Here is a 19,576-nt window from a genome sequence, read left to right as displayed (position 1 = left end):
TGGCTTTGGTGAATTGGATGGATGGAATGTAAAACAAGGTCTTGCTTTGAAGTAGTCATTTTGGGAGGCCGTTTCATTAATTCCAAAAATATTATTGCTCAAAACATTTTTTGAACTCAGAATCAAAGGCAATCTTCAAGCCTGGTGATTTCTAGTGGGGTGGGGGTGGGAACAAAACGTCTCTATCTATGTATCTATCATATATATTGTACATGTATATATGTATGTGTGCATGCACATGTGTGTATGTGTGTGTATGTGCATATGTGTGTACTTTGGCAGCCATCTAGTTCAATCTTCTCATTTTGTGGATGAGAAAACTGTAGCCAAGGGAGTTTAAGTGATTTATTCAAGGTCATACAAATAATAAGCCTTATTGGTGGGATTTGAAATCAGATCCTCTGACTCTTAACTAACTGACTCCTAGGTCCTCTAACTCCTAGCTAACATTTATAATACATAGTATAAAGCAGCTAGGGGGTGCTGTGGCTAGAGTCCTGGGCCTGAAGTCAAAAAGATCTGAGTTCAAATCCTGCCATTCACCAGCTGTGTGACCCTGGGCAAATCACTTAACCCTGTTCGCCTCAGTTTCTTCATCTGTAAAATGAGCTAGAAAAGAAATTGGCAAAGTACTCCAGTATCTTTGCCAAGAAAATCTCAAAGGGGGTCATGAAGGGTCCCACACAACTAAAACGACTGAACAACAACATAAAGTATGTGCCAGGCACTGTGTTAAGTGCTTTCCAAACATTTCTCATCTGCTCCTCACAACCTGGTGAGGGAGGTCCTATTTTTCTCCTCATTTTGCAGATGAGAAAACAGGCAAGTAGAAGTTAAGTGGCTTGCCCAAGGTCACACAGCTAGTAAGAGTCTGAGCCAGATTTGAATTCAGGTCTTCCTGACTCCTGGTGCTCTATCCATTGCACCATCCAGTTGTCTTATCTAATCACTCGTGCTTATAGCCTCAGTGTTATCTTTGACTCATTCTTCTGCATTGCTCCTTACATTTAATCACTTGCAAAGTCCTGTCCATTCTACTTCCACAATCCCTTGCCTCGGTTTCCTCCTTTCATTCCCACAGGCCCAAAGCTACACCGGACCCTCGTTAACTTTTGTCTAGAGTATTGTGCTAGCACCACAGGCGATCTCCTCACCTTTAGTTTCTTTCATAGGCTACTAAGATCAAAGATTTAGAACTGAAGGAAACCTTGGGTAACATCTGGTGGGACTCCTTCACATTTTGTAGGTAAAGAGCTGAGGCCTGGAGAGTTTAAGTAATTTTCCCAAATTTTCCCCAAATCTCTCAAATTTCCCAATACTTGGATGGTAAGAAGCCCATTCTATACACCTCTCCTGGCAATATTTCTAATGAACAGTTATAATCAAATCAATCATTGTTCAAAAACCCTCTTTGGGGAAGAAAGTATATTTATTCTAAGGTTCAAGGTACTCTACAAATTATCTCAAACCTTCCCTTTCCAACTTCATCTCTCCCTGATCACCTTCCTAAGTTCGTTGAAGGCAGGAACTGTTTTGTTTTTTTCCTTTTATTTCAACCTCTAGCACACTGCCTGGCACATTATAGATGTTTAATACACTTCTGATATTTTGAATTGAATGAGATCTACACGCTTGCTAGATTTTTAATATGCAGACCCGCAGAACAGATGCCTCTGCACACATCATTACTTGGAAGATTAGAACCTGGAACCTTCAACCCCTTGTCCCCACTTGTTGAAATCCTAGTACCGCCTCCACCATGAAGAATTTGGTGATCTCTTTTTTCTCAGACATTTGTCCCTTTCCTATGTGTTCATATTCTATTTTGTATTATTGGGAGTGACGTGACTGGCTTGATATCCTATAATAGACCACAAGTTTTTAGAGTGCTGAGACAGTGCCCATTTGTCTTTATATTTTCCTCCATCCCTTGTAAGGTGCTGTACTTCTAGGAAGATCATGATACTTTTGAATTATTGAATTAAATCTGTTCCCTAATGGGATGATGATGAGGATGATAACAATAACAATAATAAAATGCCAATAACAAAAATTTACAGAGAGCTTTATAAAACAGATCATCATTCTGTGAAGCAGTCCATTCCATTTTTAATTATTGGAAAATACTTTCTTGTATCTAACCAATATTTGCCCATTTGTAATATTTGATCATTGATTCTGATTCTGGAACAGCAAAGATACACCTAATCTCTCTACTATAAGTATATGTAGACAGCTCTCAGAGTCCTCCTTTTAAGTCTACATAGCTAGGTGGTGCCGTGGATAGAGCACTGGGCCTGGAGTCAGGAAGACCAGAGTTTAAATCCAGCCTCAAACCCTTATTAGCTGTGTGACCCTGGTAAAGTCATTTCACTTTTGTTTATTTCAGTTTCCTCAACTCTAAAGTGGGGATGATATCAACACTTATTTCTCAGGGTCAATTGTGAGGATCAAATGGATGATATTTGTAAAGCACTTGGCCCATAGTAGGCGCTATATACTTATTCCCTTTCCCTTCTTTTCCAGACTAAATCTTCTCAGTTCCATTAACTATTTATTCCTCATATGAGACTATTTCCAGACCTCCCACCAGGCTAGTCACCCTCCTTTGAGTATACTATAGTTTACTGAAGTCTCTTTTAAAATGGAATAGAATTCTTCAGATGTGATCAGACCAGTGCAGAGTACAGTGAGACTATTGCCTTCTTTGTTCCAGACATTAGGTTTTTTATTGATGTAACATTAAATTGCATTAGGGCTTTATGTTCTTTTTTAAGTTATGGCTCTCTGTTGACTTATACTGAGCTTCCAGGCAGCTACGGCATCCTGGCTTTTTTCCTATGAGCTGTTGTAAAGCTAAATCTGCTCCATTCTGTACCTGTGTGATTGCTTTTTTGAACCCAAATGCCAGACTTTTTAATCTTGCTTAATTTATTCCTGTTAAATTTGTTAGTTTGGCTTATTGTTCTATATTTTTGTCATGTGGTGCAATACTTCTCTCCTCCCTCCTTTGTGTAAGGTGGCACTTGTATGTTATGCCTTTCTCTGTATCTCCTCTGTTTTTATTCAAAATTTGATATAAACATCCTATAAGCAGGACATGGCCAACGACAGAGCCATATGGCATGCCACTAGAAATGCCTTTCCAGATCGTGTGTTCTTATTCTTTTTTTATGTCATAGATGATGCCTTAGGCATTCTAGTGAAATCTATGGACTTCTCAGAACAATGTTTAAAAATGCATAAAATATAATATCTAGAATTATAAAGGAAAACAGATCAAAATATAGTTATCAAGATAAAAAATTAATAACTCTAATTACATGGACCCCAGGTTATGAACCCCTGTTCCAGATTTACATCAGACCCTAATTAGTTGTGTGATTTTATGTGAATCACTTAATTTCTCTGTGCCTCAATTTCTTCTGTTATTATGGGGGAAGGAGAAGCTTTAATTGTATAATCTCTTGGTTTACCAGAATTTTATTGATCAAAGCCTATTGGAAGACATACAACAAAGAGCAGGTATGGTATAATCTTAAAAATAAACTTTAAAATAAAGTTGGCATTTGTAAATGTAAGGTAGAGGCAACATTTCAGTTAGTTTCATAAATGGAGTCATCAGACTAGTATTTTACTCCATTGTTTTAACTGTGCTATATAAAGTAACTTTAGTGCTATCTTTTAAAGCTTTCTCAAATCCCTTCCAGGTCTAAAAAATTCTGTGCTTCATTCAAAGGTGATACTTTACACATCCTAAGGAGCTAATATTATTGGAAACCATCAACAGGCAGGTTCTACTTTTAATAAGACATGGGATCTGCTTTTGGGTGGAAGAGGCATGCTTTTATATTAACAGATTGTTTGTTTTTTCTTACAAATGGAACATTGAAACTTTCAACATTGATCTGTATGCTAGGGCTCATTGAAAAATGATTGCCTTCTCTAGAAAATCAAAGGGGTCTAATTCTACCATGACTTTCTCCAGCCTTGTCTAGACAGGTTGAATTTCCCACATCTCTCTCCTTATCTTGAACCAGAGTGAGGAAAAGGATTGTCATAACAGGAGACACTAAAAATATTTGTCTTCATTAGTTACTAGGAGTGCAAGCTTTAAATGTAACTCATGACAGGTTGCATTTTGGCTTCCTTGCTTTAGATCCCCGGTGGCATATGTTCTTCTCCTGGTCTGATGTGGTATCCAAGTCTAGGTTTGATCCCCAAACAACATTATTTTCCCATAACATATTTGTGTTATAGGAAACTGCAGTCATCCTTTAGTTTTCTACATGTCACAAGCTTTGGTGTCACTTTGATTTCTGTCTAGATTCTCTTCAGAGGGGTTTTAGTTAGCCTGTGATTTCTAGAGGGAAGTGTCCAATAATGATCCATCTGGCTCCCTTTCCCCAAGCTTCTAGCCTTACAGTCTCCACAGCTGGAGCCACTTAATCCTCTACTTGCACAGCAAACAGGCTCTGGGATAACTCCGGTTTCCCAGGCAGGGGAAATAGAAGGACATCTGGGCCCATAGATTGGGTGGCTCAGAACCATCAGGTTTCTAGTTGGTCTAGCGTGTTCTTCCTAGTTCTAGTAACTAGTGTCCTGTCCTGCTTCCATAAGCTTGAGTACCTGTACTATTGTTTTCACCAGTTCTCCTAGAGCCTGGAGTTCTGCCCTTGAACCCTAGTCCCCATGGCTGGGTCCTGGCTACCTGCTGCCAGACCTCCTTGAGGCCAAGCATCTGCCTGTTTGGACCTCTGCCTATTGCCTTTTGCCAGACTCCCTTGACACTCCACCCTCCTGTCTAGACTTCCTTCTATTGCCTGCTGCTAGTACCTTCCTGGATCACCTGCCTTGCCCCAGTGGGTCTGTCTAGTCTCTGGTTCCTAGCCATCCCCATCTGGTCCATTCTTCTGCCAACTAGGCCCCAGGTAGTGACATAGTGTAAAATACGTGCAACATTGTATACTATAGGCATTCTTCACTCAGACAGTAGAAATGTTCCTGAAAGTATGTATAACAATCATGTTTTTATAAATCAGTCCTCATGTCATATGTTATTGAGTAGCTCATTGTTTAAAGGAATTTTGTTCTGAATGATATTTTGTAAAGTAAAAATTCTTTTGCAAAGCAATTAAGCCCTCCATTTATCTCGTTTATAATTCTGTTTTTTTTTTGTATGAAGTGAGATAAGCATGTACTATAATAGTTACACCATGTTGTAGAAGAGTCACTAAAATTTGCATTGGCTTGGACTACTGCTCTAAGCAGTACACTGAACTCTTCTGTAGGTCTTTCATAGTACCTACCCTGTGTTACTGTTGGGGGATATTTACAAATTTGCTAATGTAATAACTTTTTAAAATTTGTTGTTAAAATATAATTTACTTTATGCTTTAGTAAATTAATACTGAAAATAATTATTTTAGATTCACCATATCTATTTAATGGCTTGTTCATTAACAACTATTAATGAATAATGTTTTGAAGTTGGGAGTAATATGTGAACATGAAGAATAGTAATTAATAGTATTTTTTCCTATGAAATATTTTTCTAAGTCACTTTGCTAGGAAAAAGAAGGTAAGGAATTCATTGTAAAAGTGAGGAATTTGATGTAATGGAAGATTAAAGGTGGGAACGAATGGCATAGGATGTTGTGGGATCAGGATGGATGTGAGTCATGTTAATCTGCTGAGGCTAAATACTTCACTACCAGCTACCACTTCACTACCAATCCTTCGCAGGATCATAAGATGGTAGAGTTAGAGTTAGAAGGGGCCCTAGGGACTACCTCGTCCCAGAGACCCCTCTTCTGTACCCCTCCCCCCCACCAATTTTATAGACGAGGAAACCAAGTCCTGGAGAGGTTAAATCTCACACATAGGTATTAGATCGAAGACCCATAATTTGAACACCCAACTATGGCATTCTTTCCATTCTATCATCACTGAAACACTCCTCTTGAACATTTTTAGATGGGCATACAAGAGTCTGAGGCTAATATACATGTCTTTTGCTTCACACTGGGGCCATTTAGATTCAGGGCTTTGGGCTTGGAACAACCAAATCTTTCAATCATTCCTTGTCTGCCATTTTAACCGTACATGTAACAATCATCACGAGTTGCCCAAAGCCACATGCTTCATTGTTAGGAGAGACAAGAATAGAATCTGGGACATTTGACTTCCAGCCATATGCTTCACTAGACTGTACACTCTAGGCTAGGTTTAAAAAAAAGTCCTTTGGTAAATCAAAATTATCCATCCTTCTCAACCCCCCACCTGGTAAACAAAATCCTTCCCTCTCCCTATCCTATCTTTATTTGGTAAAATGATAACTCTTAATGTTAATCAATCTTTGGGGTCACTGTATTTAGCACTGCTGTCATCTGCAGTGGTAAAGCTCAACAGAAAGTGAGTTTATACTCAAGCTATAGCTGTCAAATGTTGTACTTTATTGCTGTCATTTAGTAGAAAAAACCCACATTCTTCAAAGCTCCAAATGGCTTCCAAAATGCGTTGTGGTTTTCCCCAGTCTGTTTATCTCCAACGTACAGTACAACCACAAAAAAGGCCCTTCTATAGTGTGCATGATTAATAAAACAGATATAGATCAATCCGGCAGGTTTTCCATGGGTATTTTTGGTCACAGATGTAGTTCATTAATCCCCGGGTGCAAGGTGCTACCTCTTTATTGTGAATCCAGGAGAGACATTCCACTCAGCAGAAAGTGGAAATAGGCAAAGGGATGGTTGTTTTGGAGGTCATTTAAAAAAAAAAACTTGTTTCTGTTTTTAGCTCATGAAAAATATGGATCTATGTATAATACTTTCTATAGATTATGATTCAGGAATTAAAGTAATTTGTCATGGGGCAAAGAGGACTTCAGGATGGTGCTTCCAGAATATTCCAAGGGGGAAAATCTGTCTATACATTTGTAATACAGATGTGTACATCTACATAGAGAATCAATGACTACAATGCATTTCCATTTCTTAGTTCATATGTTGTTTGAGACTTTTCCTGTTACCATATCCTGGTCTTGACATTTGTAGGTTTTTTTTAAACTTTTAATCAAAATTATTTTTAAATGGTACTGAAATTACTACATAAAATTCCCATATTTGAACACTGAATGAGTTTAACACTATATGAAATTGTGTAACAAGCCAAGCCCTTCTTCCCCATGCAATGCATATACACATTCAAAAAGTTCTTTATTCAATCACAATTCCTATGCCTAAGAATGACTTTCAGTCGGTTATTCTTATCAGAAAATTGTCATGTCCAATTCCTAAGCGTAACTGACTTGATAACGATTTTGAACATTATGTTTATTTTGGTTTGTTCGTATTGCTGTTGCTCATTGTTTAAATCATTTATTAGACATCCTGTGATTTTTATTGCCCTTATACCTTGGGACTCTTCATAACAAAGGATTGTGTTTTATAAAAAAGTATAAGATGGATTTTTTTCTATCCCTGTTGCAACTTCACAAGCCTTCTCTCCTTTCCTCGCCTCTTTCCTCTCTTCTCCTGTCACCTTCTAGGTTTTCACTATTTTATTTGGCATTGTTATTGTAGTTTTTTTTTAACTGTATGAACCCATTGGTGCCCTTGGCAGTAAGATTTGGTTACAGGAAATCCAGAAGCTGAGCCTGCCTTTAGTTTCAGCAATTATGTTTCTTTGGATTAAGTTCAGAGACGGTCTGAGATTGTGAATATAATTCTCATCTCGCCTCCTTCACCAACTGTTTTGCAAACCTCAGCTATGAAGAAGACAGACAGCTTTCTATTCAAATATACTTAGGGGGATGATAATCATTTCTAAAAGCTTTCATTTAGTTCTTTGATAAACTTTCTCCATAAATAATCAGTGCATATAATTTTTAATAGCGTGAATTGAAATGCCCTTAAGAAAATAATTTCAGAGAACCCTTTCTTTCCTTCCTTCCTTTCTTCTTTTTTGTATTTTATTGAGGGTGTATTTTGTATTTTCACTTCTTTATGCCATGGAGATATAGCAGTAACTAAATGGCTAGCTATATACTGTATTTCAAAAAATCTATAATCACATCCCTCACCATCCTAAATGCCCCAGAATCTCAGTTATCCATTCTTCAGAAGTGAAGCTCATGCTTTTCATTACCAAATAAAATTAAGAAAATGTAAGAAGCCATTGTTTTATTGCATATTAGGAAATAAAGAGTGCTTCCAAAAGTTACACTTGAGACCAGACAATAGTCGTAAGTATAAGATGACTATGAATACCATGAGATAATGTCTACTTGTCAGAAATGGAGGGCATAATCTTTTTCCATCAAAGTTCAAAAGCTAATGGTGTACTTTACATTTTTATTGCTTCTATTTAGAGATTGATCAAGGAATAAAGGGGGTACTGGTATGCATTTTTCAACTAGGGATATTTTCAATATCATGTGTATATGATACCACATTTATTGAATGATGTGATATTTCAAAAACATTAGTTCTTCCTTAGGAAAAGAATCATTTCTTCATTAAAAATCCATACCTCACAACCAGAAATATCACCAGAAGAAAAACCTTGGTTCATATGACAATGATAGAAAAGTATGTATGGAAAATATTAGGAGATACATGATAATATTAATTTTTCTATTTGTATGGGAATTATTTATTTTTAAAATCTACTGTCTTTTATTACTTGGAAACCCTATGATTTAATCATGAAAGAAGCTCATGTTAAAGAAACCTCTCAGTAAAATCAAGCTATCCACATATGGCAAGCACTTGGGTACCTCAGCAGCTCCTATGGAGCTGATTATGTTTAAGACGCTATTTAACATGCCTGGGTTTAAAAATCAGTTCAGATCCTGTGTAGTGCATGTATCTTGCTATTTGGAACTCCTAAACCAGGCACTAACAATGTTCTCACATCTTGCATTAGATGAGGGAGGGAAGTGGGAACCTGGAATAGGTGAACAGGTTACATAGAGCTCAGCAGGAGCAAGACTTTGTTTAGAACTCTCACTGCGGCACCACTGGTGCCCAAGGGGTAGTTAGAATGGATGAGGAAAAGAAAAATGAAGGATGGACGAGCAGTGGTAGCATCTGTGAGCTGTCCCATACACATGGGCAGGTGTTCCCCCCTTCATCAACCTCCTTCTGAGCCCTGGTCTAGATATTGTACACTTACATTTAGACTCTGAAAGAGGGAAGAATCGTAGTCTGATGAACTTGTTTTTGACTTACAGCAGGTCTGGGTTTGGTATCTGTCTCTTCAACAGAAGGAACAACTTCTCTTGTTTTGTTTTAGATCAGCCCCTGGGGATGGAAAAAAGACCCATGTTATGAAATCTGCACAGTATGAGGATATTGAATTATTATTAGAGCAAGCCACTTTTTGGTTATGGAAGAATTCAAGTAATAAAGATATTTGAAAAAACATCAATTTCATATTTAAGCACTATTGAAAGCTGTCCCCTTACCTTTTCTCTCCTGTTACTTACAGGGCAGAATGGAGTTTCTCCTTGTTTCTGCATATTGTTTCCACATAGTTTAGTCTAATGAAGCAGTATAGTGTTATAGCTAATTCAGAATCCACTACTTTGAAATTTGTGATAATTTACATACAGGGTCTAAGTTGATGTTTTGGTGTATTCTCTATGAAGGAATGGGTTTGCCATGTAGATTCATGCTGAAAACAAGACTGAAGGAGGGCAGTTTATATATTTGAGAAAATAAACTTTCCGGGACATCTTAAATTCACAACAGCATAACATTTGCATACACTTGTGTCAGTTTTAAATGAATTTCGTCTTTCACTAAAGCACGTCAAATAGTACGTCTACTTAGTAATGCTTTAGTAGCTTTTAGTTACTAAATTGGTCAGCGTGGTGGTGCAGTGGAGAGAGTGCCAGCCTGGGAGGCAGGAAGACTCGTCTTCCCGAGTTCAAGTATGACCTCAGGCACTTAATAGTTGTGTGTTCCTGGCCAAGTCACTCAACATGTTTGCCTCAGTTTCCTTATCTGTAAAATGAGCTGGAGAAGGAAATGTCAAACCACTCCAGTATCTTTGCCAAGAAAATCTCCAAACAGGGACACAAAGAGTTGGATATGACTGAACAACTGTACATTGAAAAGAAGTGTATTTTTCATTTTTCCTATATATGTACCTATACATATATATTTTGGATTTTTCACTAACATGGCATTTTCCCTTTTGTAATAAAATAGCAAGGTTTTATGGTATTTGCTTTTTAGTAAGGCAGATCCTGGGAGAGTAATTTATTGGATCATAAATTTAGAGGTAGAATGTACTTTAGAGGTCATCAATTCTACATTCATTTTACTAATGAAATAAAGTCTTAGAGAGGCTTGTGACTTATGTGACTAACCCAGGGTCAGTCATATAGCGAGTTTGTGTCTGAGGTAGGATTTGAACCCAGGCTTTCTTGACTTTAGAGCACTATTTCATGCTGCCTCACTGCAGATAAATTATTTTATGTGAAATATCCCAAGGAGAACTATTTCTTTAGAACATAAGAATAAAGGTTTGTTTCTTTCTCAGAGAAGGTTATAATATAAGGAGAAAATTGTGACATCTAATCATTCATGTCTAGAACTTATCATGTGAAATGATTTTCAACTTTATAACTCTTTATAATCCTTTATAGTATCAATCTCTTTGGCAACATCCCCTTAACATCATGATTTCATATTGACAAGCTCATTCTAGTTCTTATTGACTTACGCAGCAAATTGAAGTACAAGTTTTCAAATGGTCTCCTTGCCCTTTGGTCTGAACTTGTGATTTCATCAATGTAGAGAATCATATATCATCAACTTGGATGTAATTTATAGTCTTAGAGAGTTTCTTGAGCAGCAAGAGGTTAAATGACTCAATTGAAGTCATCCTCAATGGCAGACTCGAACCCAGGTCTTTATTTTAGGCATATATTAAACTTCTCAGTTTAAGACAGGTCTTTGTTATCATATTAAGAGAAGATTCTTCTATGTCCATGATTTGTAGGGTTTTAAACAAAAATATTTACTGTCAAGAGCCATTTTCCTCTATTTATTGAGATAATTGTACGGTTTGGGGATATTTTTTGTTCTTAATATAGCTAATTATGTTAATTATCTTCCTTATGTAGCCATCCTTCCATCCCTGGTATAAATCCAATGTGGATATAACAAATGAGCTTTTGGATTAATTGCTGTAGTCTTTTCGCCAAGATTTTGCTTAATATTTCCATATATTAAAGGTAGACTTGAAACCAAGTCTTCCTGACTGTAAAACATTCCAGCTCTCTGCTATGTCATATGACTTCTTGACCTTAATTGAATGAAAAATAAAACTTTAATGGGAGTCTCTCTTATTTCATTGGACAGGATTCACACTTTCAACCTAAATTATCCAAAATAGGTTGGACACTCTCTAGTTGTGTGACCCTGTGCAAGTCACTGAACCCTGCTTGCCTCAATTTCCTCATCTGTAAAATGAACTAGGGAAGGAAGTGGCAAACTGCTCCAGTATCTTTGCCAAGAAAACCTTAAATGGAGTTACAAAGACTTGGACACAAATGAAACAACTAAACAACAACAAGAAGAAAAGGAAACAAGAGGTCCAAATAGCCTTAGAAACAAGATTTCATACATATACTGCACAAGTTATTTCCAAAAATTGAGAAAGAAAGCTCTCTAAGTTCTTCTGTGAGCCAAATATAGGGTCTGATTCTCCTGATTACTCAGAGAAATGTAAAGCAAAGAAAGAGAGCTATAGAACACTATAATGAATGAATCAATCGATTCAGAAATATTAGATAAAATCTTGGCATAAAAGATTATAGCAATTACTCCAAAAGATTATGTATAGTATCCAAGTTGGATTTATACCAGGTATGGAAGGATGGTTCTACATTAGGAAGATAATTGACATAATTATACTAAAAACAAAAATATCCCCAAACCATGCAATTATCTCAACAGTTATGGGGGAAAGGCTCTTGACATTTTTGCTAAAAACTCTACAAAGAAGGGACATAGATGAATCTTTTCTTAATATGATAACAAGCATCTAGCTTAAACTGAGAAGTAAGCATTATATGTAATAGGGAACCATTTGAAATTTTCCCAATACATATAGTAGTAAAACAAGCCTACTCCCTTTTCCTGCTATTATTTGATATAGCTCTAGAAATCTAGCAATAGCAAAAAGAGACAGGAATTAAAGGCATAATGAGAGCCAAAGAGGAGACAAAAACTATCCCTATTCTGGTGAAATAATGATTTAATTAGAAAATCCTAGGAAATCAGCAAAGAAACCAATTGAAACAATATTTTCAGCAGACTTGCAGACTACAAAACAAACTCACAAAGTTAACAGCATTTCTACATAATAATAACAAAATCCAAGAGACAATTAGAAAAGAGTCATTCAGAATAACTATAAATTGCATAAAATATTTTAGAATTAATCTACCAAAGGCCACTCAATGCTTGTATAGATTGAATTATAAGATGATCCTTAAAGAAATAAAGACTAACAAATAGCTGGGGGAATACTCAGTGCTCATGGCTGTATTGCTCCAATATAATAAAAATGACAACAATATCAATGTTAATTTACATATTTAACTATATATCAGTCTCCCAAAGGGGTATTTTACAGATCTAGGCAAATAAATTGCAAATTCATTTAGAGAAGTAAAAGACCTAGAATATCAAGGAAAATAATAGAAAAAAGCTAGGAAAGAGGCACTTCCATACTTCCAACTATATTATGATGCAGCAAAAATCAAAGCCATTTGGTGCTTAAAAAGAGTGAAGTAGATCAATGGAATAGACTAAATAAAGAAATAGAAATAATTGAACTTAGTAATTCAGTGTTTGATAAACACCAAAACATAAATTACTCAAGAAAGTGCTTCCCTTTTAATAAGAACTTCTGGGAAAAATAGAAAGCAATCTTGTAGAGATTAGACTTAGACCAATGTGTTACACCATATTCCCCAATCAGTTCTAAATGGATATGTGACCTGAATATTAAAGACTATACCATAAAACCTTAGAAGAGATGGGGATCCTATACCTTTCACAGCTATTGAGAGGGAATGAATTCTCTAAAAAAATTTTTTTAGTCAATAGATTTTTATTGATAGCACTTTTTATGACATAAATTTGTGCATATATTACTTCCCTTCCCCATTCCCAGAGAGCCAGGAAGTGAATTTTTAACTAAAAAAAGGAATAGAGGGAATAATGAAAGATAAAGATAAAGATACAAAAGATACATGAAATAGAAACACTTTTGCACAAACAAAATTAATACATCAAGGAAAAGAATGGAAGTAGTCAACTGAGGAAAAAAACCTTTATGTTTGATACACAAGATACAGACAACCAACAAAAATCTAAAAGACCAAAAAACATCCCTCAGTTGCTGTGTGATTAAATGACATGAACAAACAATTCTCAAAAAAAGAAATAGAAACTACTAACAACCATATGAAAGAATGCTTCAAAAATTAATTATTAGAGAAATGCAAATCAAAATAAACTTGAGATCTCAAATCATAACCAGAAAACTGGCAAAAAATAAAAATAGTATGGGAGAGTTGTAGAAGGACAGGAACACTATTAGATTTTTGGCTGACTGTGAACTGGTGTAATCATTCTGGAAAGCAATATGGAATTTTATAAACAAAGTAACTAAAAATGTCCATACTCTGTGATCTAGAGTTTCTACTGTTAGGTATAAAACCCAGGGGTATAATTTACTAAATAAAAGACTCCATGTACACCAAAATATTTATAGTAGCACTTTTTGTGATAAAAAAGAATTAAAAACATGTAGATACCCTTGGATTAGGCTAAACATAATATGGTACATGAATCTAATGGAATATTACTGTGCTGTAAGAAATGACAAGCAAGAATACAATAACACATGGAAAGATTTACACAAACTGATACAAAGGGAAATAAAGAGAGCTGAGGGAACAACATACACAATGATTACAACAATGGAAAGGGAAAGAATGAGAACTACAAAATAATCAAAACTGAATGTTGTGAAATTATAAAGAATAGCTTGCCCCAAAGAAGAGATATGTGAAGCCACCTCTCTCCCTTCTTTGCAGAAGTCCACAGATGTGGATTTGAACATTACATACAACATCAGATTTTTAAAAAAGTAATGATTGGTTTTACTCAATTTTTCTCTCTCCTTTTTAAAATTTTTTGTTAGAAGAAGTGGCTCTTTGGGAGAGGGGTGGAGGAGAGATATAGGATGAAATATGGATGATGTAAAATCAAAAGATATCAATAAAATATTTTTTTTAAAGAAGTTAGATTTTCTCCTGTCTGCTGATAATAGTTTTTGCTTCATCAGTTTACCAATTATTTTAGGCAGCATACACCTAGCAGTCAGATGTTACTCTACCATTAATAAGCCATTTGACTAAGCAAGTAATAATCTCTTTGCCTCAGTTCTTTTCTGATAAACATATTTAATAATAATTATTTTACAAGTTGTGATGATGAACTATAGAGATAAAAGATGTCATTTAAAAAGTGAAAATGCATTCCAAAATGAGAAATATTGTGCCATTATCCCATCTCTTTATCTCTGTCCCACTACCCTGCCCCCAACTCTTACTCAAGACACACACTCTCTCTCTCTCTCTCTCTTTCCCCTCCTCTCCGTCCTCCCCCTCCTCCTCCTCCCCCTCCTCCTCCTCCTCTTCCTCTTTCTTCTTCTTTTGAGGGCACTATCTCCCTTTCAGTCATGCAGGTTCAGATCTTGGATAGCAATAATAGCTATCATTTATATAGTACTTTAGAGTCTGTAAAATATATATGTAATCTTCTGGCACCATTAAGCACTTAATTAAATGCTTATTGACAGATCCTTATAAGAATCTTGTGAGGTAATGTACTCTTCTATTACAAGAGAGGAAACCGAATGTCAGTTCCAGAGAAGTTAAGTGACTTGCCTGAGGTCATTTAGCTATTTCAAACTAGGATTCAAATACAGTTGTTCCCAACTTCGAGAAGAGTATTCTTTCTTACATATCATGACTGCTTCTTCCTTAACTCCTCAGTCTCCTTCATCCCCTGCAAAGGCTTGCCAATTTTATCTCCCATTCCTCCTTTTTTCACTCACATGGCCATTATCCCAGTTCAAACCTTCGTTACCTGTCACCTGAACTACTGTAATAGCATCCTATTTCATCTTCCCTTTTTAGCCTCTCCCTTTTCCAATCCATCTGCACAGCTGCCAAATTAATTTTTCTAAAACACAGATCTGTAACAGTTGTTCCTTCTCTAATCAAAAACTTTCAGTGGCTGCCTTTTGCCTCTAGGATAAAACACAAACTTCTCAGCTTGGTATCTCAAACTTTCCACAGTTTGACTCCCATTTACATTTATTTCATATTGATCCCTTCACACACGCTACATTTCTGCCAAACTGGCTTAGCAGCTAATCCTCAAACTCAACATTCCATTTTCTGTCTCTGGGTCTCTGCACAGGCTGTCCATTTGCCTGGAATGCACTCCTTCCTCACTTTTGCCTCTCAAAGTCCTTAGTTTGTTTCAAGATTCAGTTCAGGTGCCACTTGTTCCAGTAAGTTTTTTCTTATTCCTTTTGTTTTTAGTGTCATATTCCCTTCTAGGTCTGCCAGTTATTTACTTATGTGTGTGAAGGCTTTATCTACCTCCCCTTCCCCAAAGTAAAATGTAAGTTCCTTAAGGGCAGGGGTTTCTTTCTTCCTTCCTTCCCTATTTACGGTATCCTGGCATGGTACTTTGAACATGGCAGGTGGAGAGATACTGGTTTCTGGCTTCCAGCTTTGAGAAAGAAGACATGTAGTTACAGACTCTCATGTGCCTGAAGGGGAGGAAAGACTGGGGAAAAGAAGATGTGTAGAGGAAGCAATGCTTTGATCATTTCCCTATCTCTAGCTTACTACACTATGGACTTTTGGGAATTTTCCCTTGGGTAAAATCTGCTACTCTGTAATCTCTCTCTCTCTCTCTCTCTCTCTCTCTCTCTCTCTCTCTCTCTCTCTCTCTCTCTCTCTCTCTCTCTCTCTCTCTCTCTCTCTCCCTCTCTCTCCTCTTTCACTCTCCCTGCATCCCTCTCCCCTTTGTTTCTCCTTTTCTCCTTTATTTCCTCCTTCTTCCCTCTCTTTCCATTTCTCTTCTTGTCTCTCTCCCTCACTCCCCTTGCTTATTAATTCTGTATATTAAATGGTATATTCTCATTTGTATACCTTCTTTGATTTCTTTTTGCTATTTGCTTGAATAAATGAGTTTATTTGCTGTGTTCTTTGTTCAAACTGGTACTTGGTGGGAAGGGAGTCAAGCCTTGGATATATATCTTGGGCTATTTCTTCCCCATTAAGGGATAGTGATCTTGGGCTCAGCTTGGACCTAAAATTATTCTACCTAAACTAACAATTTTTTTGAGGGGCAGACAGATATAATTCTAGCCTGGTACCCTTTCTCTGAGGAGGGCAGAGTGGCCAGCCTCTGGCTCCAGCCACTTACTTCCTCTTCTGGAAGGAATCAAAGGAGCCAAATCCTTAGAAAAGGATGGGTAGAGGAGACTCTAGAGATGTCTATTCATGCTCACTTTCAAGCCAACCCTGGACAGACTCATGACGCCATACATAATTGATGAATAGCATCCCCATTCCCCCATCCTTATGCAATAAAATTTTATACAATTGATCCATTTTGTTCTGACTCAACATTTCCCAAGAAATATCCAAACAACCTATCTTCCCCAAGCATATTTCTCTAAAAACATCTAAATAAAAAGACTTAATAGAGTTCAATTAATCAACAAAATTTATTTCTTTTTTCTTTTTTTTTTTTGAGGCAGTCAGGGTTAAGTGACTTGTCCAGAGTCACACAGCTAGTGAGTATCATGTGTCTGAGGCTGGAGGACTGATACTGTATCCACTGCACCACCTAGCTGCCCCATCAACAAAATTTATTTAGCACTCGCTATGTCCTAGGCACTCTGTTAGGCTCTGGGGAGGATGAATGGATTGGCATGAATATTTTCCATTGCATTTGATTTTAGTTTAGGGCTTTCATGAGAGGCAGTGGGCCTAGTGAACAGAAAGTTGGCCTCTGAGTTAGTAAGATCTAGGCTCAGACATATACTAGTTGTTTTACCCTGGGCAAGTTACTTAACCTTTTAGTACTCTGGGCCTGCACTTCTTAAACTGACCCCCATAGGGTCGAATAACTGAATATGGGGGTCATGTAAAAATGTGGCAACAGTAAAAGGTTTCTGAGTGTGCAACAACCAAAAATTAATTAAAAATCAAACGCGTAATGAATCTGAGATGTTTCTGGCAGCACTTGCCTGTGTTGTATCATATGACTTCATTGCAGCCATAGTTCTGAACATAGCATTGACGATTATAAAATCAAAATATTGATCAATTCTGAAAAATGTTGAAGATACTTTACATCCTGCAGTGTCAAATATTCTGCCAAAATTTAATTCTTTATGTAAAAGTAGATAAGCACATTCATGTCATTAGTATGCAAATTTTCTTTCTTCTTTAATAAATAGTAAAATTATACATATACCAAAGACTGGTTAAAAAATTTTTTTTTAATGATTTATTATCTGTAAATGTTTCATTTGTATATCTATTTTATATATTTATATGCCTGGGTCGCATCAAATGTCTTGGGTGAAAAAGGGTCACAAGTGGAAAAGGTTTCAGAAGCCCTGTTCTAGGCCAAGGTGGCCAAACTTGAGGCTGTGGGCTACCCGGTAGAATCAGATTAAAAAGCTAATTGGGAAATACTCAACAAAATAAATAAAGATATAATATAATGTTAATTTGTGGTTGTCTAAGTCAATATGCAGCCTGCAGGGATATGTTTCTGTTTGAGTTTGATATCACTGCTCTAGGCAACTCGTTAAGACTATGAGTTATAGGAAAAGTGTAGAGGGAGTTTTCCTTAATCTCATGTAATCAAAGCTCTAATCCTTCACCCTATTTTGTTGTTGTTTTCTGTTGTGTCCTACTCTTTGTGACTCCCTTTAGGGTTTTCTAGGCAAGAATATTGGAGTGATTTATACTTCCTTTCTTCAGCTCATTTTATAGATAAAGGAACTGAGGCAAATAGGGTTAAGTGACTTGCCCAGGATCACACAGCTAATAAGTGTCTGAGGCCAAATTTGAACCCAGGAAGATGAATCTTCCTGACTCCAGGCTCAGCGCTCTATCCACTGTACCACCTACCTGCCTTGACCCTATGTACTTGCGTAGTATTGAATGAAATTCATGCTATAGGTTTTCGTCATTTTTTTTAACTATTATTTTTATTTTCACCATCTATATAATATCAAACACTTATTTTAGGAGGATTTAATTCATATGTATAGGAATAGGCTTTAATTGCCTAAAGTTGTTAGCTAGGTGGTATAGCAGATAGGTCACTGGGTCGGGTAACAGGAAGATCTGAGTTCAAATTCAGCTTAAGATATTTACTAGTTACATGACCCTGTGCAAGTCATTGAACCTCTATCTGCCTCAATGTCTTCAACTCTAAAGTGAGGACCATAATAGTACCTACCTCACAAGGTTGTCATGGGGATCAAGTAAAATGTTTGTAAAGCACTTAGCACAGCTCTTGGCACAGAGCACGTAATAAATGCTTGTTACCGTCTGTCTCTTCTAAAACAAAGCTATTTGAGAAGTTGCATGGTATAGTAGAAATAGTGTGGGATTTGGAGTTGGAGAAGCTGGGTTTGAAAAAACTCAGCCGCTTAACTCCCAGCACAAGTTGGGGCAAGTCATATCATCTCTGCCTTGGTTTCTTCATTTGTAAAATGAAAGTATTGAAGTAGACGGCCACTGAGGTCCCTTCCAGCTCTAAATGATCTTACGATCCACTATACTGAGCATTTTATGAGAACATTGACTTGATATTTGTGACATCTGCCACAAGGGAAGAATTTAAGGCAAAATATTATGATTAACAGTCGAAGGGACAGTCATCTATCACAGTCTCAGCTTCCACGACATTTAGCATTATCTTTCATATGCAAAAGGAAGTGGTACTAATGATAGAGCATACATTGAAATGTCTTCTTCAACCAATAGATCATTGTGCACGGGAATAGCAATGTTGTAATGATGATCAACTGTGAAAGACTTGGCTACTCTGATCAATACAACGATCCAGGACAATTCCAAAGGACTCATGATGGAAAAAATTCTATCCACCTCCAGAGAGAGAACTAATGAACTCTGAGGGCAAATTGAAGGATAACTTTTATACTTTCTTTATTTTTCTTGCTTTTTTTGGAAAACTATGGCTAATATGGAAGTATGTTTTGAATGATTTAATATTTATAATTGATATCATATTGCTCGCCTTGTCAGTAAGTGGGAGGGAGGGAAAGAATTTGGAGTTCAAAATTTAAAAAGAAAAGAATGCTAAAAATAAATAAATGATAAACTAAAAAAAGCAAAATGTCTTCTTCATATGGCTACCCATTCCAGTAGGATTCCAGGATACCAGTTTAGCATCATTAAGGTAAAGAATGGATA

At 36.5% G+C, this 19,576-nt stretch overlaps 1 protein-coding gene across 4 annotated transcripts in view; it reads right to left on the bottom strand.

Moving 5' to 3' along the window:
* Positions 1–19,576, bottom strand: part of COL8A1 (collagen type VIII alpha 1 chain) — a 216,215-nt gene that overhangs the window by 73,067 nt on the left and 123,572 nt on the right. For 3 of the 4 annotated variants that reach the window (XM_020978336.2, XM_020978335.2, XM_078146650.1), the window contains exon 2: positions 9,178–9,305. The gene's annotated coding sequence lies outside the window, so the exon portion shown is untranslated. The remainder of the gene's footprint in view (positions 1–9,177; positions 9,306–19,576) is intronic. The other variant, XM_020978338.2, reaches the window with a different exon arrangement.

Source organism: Phascolarctos cinereus, unplaced genomic scaffold, assembly GCF_003287225.1.
Source record: "Phascolarctos cinereus isolate Bilbo 61053 unplaced genomic scaffold, phaCin_HiC Scaffold_726;HRSCAF=1367, whole genome shotgun sequence".
Lineage (NCBI taxonomy): Eukaryota > Metazoa > Chordata > Mammalia > Diprotodontia > Phascolarctidae > Phascolarctos > Phascolarctos cinereus.
This window is presented reverse-complemented; position numbering and strand designations above follow the sequence as displayed.